This window comes from Hordeum vulgare, chromosome 6H, assembly GCF_904849725.1.
Source record: "Hordeum vulgare subsp. vulgare chromosome 6H, MorexV3_pseudomolecules_assembly, whole genome shotgun sequence".
Lineage (NCBI taxonomy): Eukaryota > Viridiplantae > Streptophyta > Magnoliopsida > Poales > Poaceae > Hordeum > Hordeum vulgare.
This window is the reverse complement of record NC_058523.1, coordinates 48,673,752-48,679,915: the sequence shown is the minus strand read 5'-3', so window position 1 is coordinate 48,679,915 and position 6,164 is coordinate 48,673,752.

Sequence of the window (6,164 nt, the reverse complement as noted above, 5' to 3'; positions counted from 1 at the left end):
CCCAAACCCGAGACTAAGTGCTTCTGTAATGAGGGGAACAGTCACTGAGGCGGAGCAACTCTAGATACTTGGTAGATAAGAAGGCTGGCAAAAGTCAAGAGAAGTATATTAGATATACATGATGTTGATGTGTACTTTACTAGTACTCCTAGTAGCATGAGGGTATTGGATACCGGTTCGGTTGCTAAGTGATTAGTAACACGAAATGAAAGCTACGGCATAAATGGAGACTAGCTAAAGGCGAGGTGACGATACGTGTTGGAAGTGTTTCCAAGGTTGATATGATCAAATGTCGCACGCTCCCTCTACCATCGGGATTGGTGTTAAACCTAAATAATTGTTATTTGGTGCTTGCGTTAAGCATGAACATGATTGGATCGTGTTTATTGCAATACGATTATTCATTTAAAGAGAATAATGGTTACTCTATTTTCTTGAATAATCACCTTCAATGGTTTATTGAATCTCGATCGTAGTGTTACACATGTTCATAATATTGGTGCCAAAAAGATACGAGTTAATGATGATAGTACCACTTACTTGTGGCACTGCCGCTTGAGTCATGTTAGTATAAATTGCATGAAGAGGCTCCATGCTGATGGATCTTTGTACTCACCTGATTTTGAATCAATAGTGACATGCAAACCATACCACATGAGCAAGGCCTTGTTTTCATTGAGATGAAATGAGATAGTAACTTGTTGGAAGTGATACATTTTGATGTATGCAGTCCAATGGGTACTGAGTCACGCAGTGGATATCATTATGTTCTTACTTCACTGACGATTTGAGTAGATACAGGAGTGTTTACTTAATGAATCACAAGTCTGAAATGTTGAAAAGTTCAAATCCATTTCAGAGTGGAGTTCGTCGTAACAAGAGGATAAACTGTCTACGATATGATCATAGAAATGAATATCTGAGTTACGAGTTTTGGTACGCAGTTAAGACAATGTGGAAATTGTTTCGCAGTTCATGCCACCTGGAACATCATAGTGTGATGATGTGTCTGAACGTCATAGCCACGCACTATTTGGTATGGTGCATACTATGATGTCTCTTATCGAATTACCACTATCGTCTATGGGTTATGCATTAGAGACAACCGCACTCACTTTAAATAGGGCACCGCATATTTTCGTTGAGATGACACAGTATAGACTAAGGTTTAGAGAAATCTAAACTGTCGTTTCTTGAAAGTTTGGGGTTTCGGCACTTATGTGAAAAAGTTTCAGTCTGATAAACTCGAACCCAAAGCGGATAAATGCTTCTTCATAGGGTATCCAAAACAGTTGGGTACATCTCCTATCTCAGATCCGAAAGCAAAGTGTTTGTTTCTAGAAACGGATCCTTTCTCGAGGAAAGGTTTCTCTCGAAAGAATTGAGTGGGAGGGTAGTAGAACTTGATGAGGTTATTGAACCATCACTTCAACCAGTGTGTAGCAGGGCGCAGGAAGTAGTTCCTGTGGCGCCTACACCAATTGAAGTGGAAGCTGATGATGGTGATCATTGAGCTTCGAATAAAGTTACTACAAACCTCGTAGGTCGACAAGGTCGCGTACTGCTGCAGAGTAGTACGGTAACCCTGTCTTGGAGGTCATGTTGTTGAGCAACAGTGAACCTGCGAGTTATGGAGAAAGCGATGGTGGGCCCAGATTCCGACAAATGGCTGGAAGCCATGAAATCCGAGAGAGGATCCATGGATGAAAACAAAGTGTAGACTTTGGAAGAATTACTTGATGGTCATAGGACTATTGAGTAAAAATGGATCTTTAAAGGAAAACAGACGATGATGGTGATAAGTCACTATTAAGAAAAGCTCGACTTGTGGCAAAGATGTTTTCGACAAGATCAAACAGTTGACTATGATGAGACTTTCTCACTCGTAGCGATGCTAAAGGTCTGTTAGAATTATGTTAGTTGTTGATGCATTATTTATGAAATATTGCACGTAGGATGTCAAAACATTGTTTCCTCGACGGTTTCCTTGAGCAAACATTGTATGTGATACAACCAGGAGGTTTTGTCGATCCTAAAGATACTAGCATGTATGCAAGCTCCAGTGATCCTTCAATGGACTGGTGCAAGCATCTCAGAGTTGGAATATATATACTTTGATGAGATGATCAAAGATTTTGGGTTTGTACAAGGTTTATGAGAAACTTGTATTTCCAAAGAAGTGAGTGGGAGCACTATAGAATTTCTGATAAGTATATGTGGTTGACATATTGTGGATCAGAAGTAATGTAGAATTTCTGTAAAGCATACAAGGTTGTTTGAAAGGAGTTTTTCAAAGGAATACCTAGATTGCGCTACTTGAACGTTGAGCATCAAGGATCTATGGAGATAGATCGAAAGCGCTTAATAGAAGTTTCAACAAGATGCATGCCTTGACAAGTTTTTGAAGGAGTTCAAAATAGATCAGTAAAGAAGGAGTTCTTGGTTGCGTTGTAAGGTGTGAATTTGAGTAAGACTCAAAACCCGACCACGGTAGAATAAAGAGAATAGACGAAGGTCGTCTTCTATGCCTTAGCCGTAGAATCTAAAGTATGCCATGCTGTGTACCGCACATGATGTGTGCCTTGACTCAAAGTCTGTTGAGAGGTACAGAGAGTGATCCATGATTGAATCACTAGCAGCGGTCAAAATTTATCCTTAGTAACAAATGGACTAAGGAATTTTTCTCGATTATGGAGGTGGTTAAAGAGTTCGTCGTAAAGGGTTACGTCGATGCAAGCTTTGACACTAATCCGAATAACTATGAGTAGTGAAACGGATTCATATAGTAGAGTAGATATTTGGAGCATTTCCGAATAGCACGTAGAAGCAGCATCTATAAGATGACATAAAGATTTGTAAAGAACGCACGGATCTGAAAGTTTCAGAACCATTGACTAAAACCTCTCTCACGAGCAAGACGTGATCAGACCCCATAACTGTATGGGTGTTGGATTCGTTGGAATCACATGGTGATGTGAACTAGATTATTGACTCTAGTGCAAGTGGGAGACTGTTGGAAATATGCCCTAGAGGCAATAATAAATTAGTTATTATTATATTTCTTAGTTCATGGTAATCGTTTATTATCCATGCTATAATTGTATTGATTGGAAACACAATACTTGTGTGGATACATAGACAAAACACTGTCCCTAGTAAGCCTCTAGTTGACTAGCTCGTTGATCAAAGATGGTCAAGGTTTCCTGGCCATAGGCAAGTGTTGTCGGTTGATAACGGGATCACATCATTAGGAGAATCATGTGATGGACTAGACCCAAACTAATAGACGTAGCATGTTGATCGTGTCATTTTGTTGCTACTGTTTTCTGCGTGTCAAGTATTTGTTCCTATGACCATGAGATCATATAACTCACAGACACTGGAGGAATGCTTTGTGTGTATCAAACGTCGCAACGTAACTGGGTGACTATAAAGATGCTCTACAGGTATCTCCGAAGGTGTTCGTTTAGTTAGTATGGATCGAGACTGGGATTTGTCACTCAGTGTGACGGAGAGGTATCTCGGGGCCCACTCGGTAATACAACATCACACACAAGCCTTGCAAGCAATGTGTCTTAGTGTAAGTTGCGGGATCTTGTATTACGGAACGAGTAAAGAGACTTGCCGTTGAACGAGATTGAAATAGGTATGCGGATACTGACGATCGAATCTCGGGCAAGTAACATACCGAAGGACAAAGGGAATGACATACGGGATTATATGAATCCTTGGCACTGAGGTTCAAACGATAAGATCTTCGTAGAATATGTAGGATCCAATATGGGCATCCAGGTCCCGCTATTGGATATTGACCGAGGAGTCTCTCGGGTCATGTCTACATAGTTCTCGAACCCGCAGGGTCTGCACACTTAAGGTTCGACGTTGTTTTATGCGTATTTGAGTTTTATGGTTGGTTACCGAATGTTTTTAGGAGTCCCGGATGAGATCAAGGACGTCACGAGGGTTTCCGGAATGGTCCCGAAACGAAGATTGATATATAGGATGACCTCATTTGATTACCGGATGGTTTTCGGAGTTACCGGGAATGTACCGGGAATGACGAATGGGTTCCGGGAGTTCACCGGGGGGGCCACCCACCCCGGGGAAGCCCATGGGTGTTTGGGGTGCTGCACCAGCCCTTAGTGGGCTGGTGAGACATCCCAAGAGAGGCCTATGCGCATAGGAAAGAAAATCAAAGAGGAAAGGAAAAAAAAGAAGGAGGTGGGAAAGGGAAGAAGGACTCCACCTTCCAAACCAAGTGGATTTCGGTTTGGGAGGGGGAGACCTTCCCCCTTGGCTCGGCCGACTCCCTTGGGAGTCCTTGGACCCCAAGGAAAGTCTCCCCCTCCTCCTCCTATATATAGTGGGGTTTTAGGGCTGATTTGAGACGACTTTTCCACGGCAGCCCGACCACATACCTCCACGGTTTTTCCTCTAGATCGCGTTTCTGCGGAGCTCGGGCGGAGCCCTGCTGAGACAAGGTCATCACCAACCTCTGGAGCGCCGTCACGCTGCCGGAGAACTCTTCTACCTCTCCGTCTCTCTTGCTGGATCAAGAAGGCCGAGATCATCGTCGAGCTGTACGTGTGCTGAACGCGGAGGTGCCGTCCGTTCGGTACTAGATCGTGGGACTGATCGCGTGATTGTTCGCGAGGCAGGTCGAGGGACGTGAGGACGTTCCACTACATCAACTGCGTTCACTAACGCTTCTGCTGTACGATCTACAAGGGTACGTAGATCACTCATCCCCTCTCGTAGATGGACATCACCATGATAGGTCTTCGTGCGCGTAGGAAAATTTTTGTTTCCCATGCGACGTTCCCCAACAGCATCTAATACCTTGCTTCGATAATTAATAGGATTTTGCAATAATTGTGTGAGTTCTATAAGACTAATGTTGAGTTCATGGATTACACACACTCTCACCCTTCCGCCTTCGCTAGCCTCTCTAGTACCGCGCAACTTTCGCCGGTACATTAAACCCACCCTCCTCAAAACATCCACCATACACTTTCCTCAAAACAGCTACCATACCTACCTATTATGGCATTTCCGTAGCCATTACGAGATATATTTCCATGCAACACCACCGTTCCGGTTTTTTTATGACACGCACCATCACTACCATATTGCTTATAGAGTCATATTATGTTCTAGATATCGAGTTGTAATCTTTGAGTTGTAAGTAAATAAAAGTGTGGCGATTTCCATTATTAGAGAAATACTTATCTACTTTGCTGCATCACCCTTTCCATTACTGGATTGATACCTTGGTTCTCAAGAAACTGAGAGAAATACTTATCTACTTTGTTGCATCACCCTTTCCTCTTCAAGGGATAACCAACGCAAGCTCAAGAAGTACCAATAAACACTCATCTTGACAATAACCTATTTAATACAGAAGATACCACCACCCCTCGTTGCTTCAACATTAGGGTTGGCACAATCCAATTTACTTAGAACGACATTGAAATACCGCATATAGGTACGTATGGTGGACTCATTTGTCTCAACTTAGGATTTAGGATTTGGAAGCACATGCAGCGTTCCCGCTTAGTACAAGTGAAAGTTAGCAAACAGATTGAGAAGCGCCCAACTAAGGAACGAAAACCATCATAAGCGAACATTAAACATAACTAACAGAGAATAATGCAACACAAGTAGGATGTAATTTCGTAGCATAATTATTTACTTCATGTGCATGCATAAGGAATAACAAGCCTTAACACCAATATTCTTACTAAATCATAATTACTCATTAACACAACTCACATATCACTATGTTCATATCGAAAAAACTATTGCAAAGAATCAAGTTTAACATCCAATGATCTCCATGAAAGTTTTCATTATATCTATTCTGGATATCTACCACTTTGGAACTAATTTCATTTAAATAAAATTGCCATTGCTAATAACAAGCTCTCAAACGAATATAAGTGAAGAACGAGAGCACAAGTTTCTTTAAAATTTCCAACTCTCAAAATAATATAAGTGAAGCAAGAGAGGATTTCTTCAAAGTTTCTAATAACTATCAATATAATCTAAGTGAAGCATGAGCGCATATTTATTCAAAATAACAGCACCACCGTGCTCAAGAAAATATAAGTGAAGTACTAGAGCAATTGAATCAAGCTACTCTCAAAAGATATAAGTGAAGATCA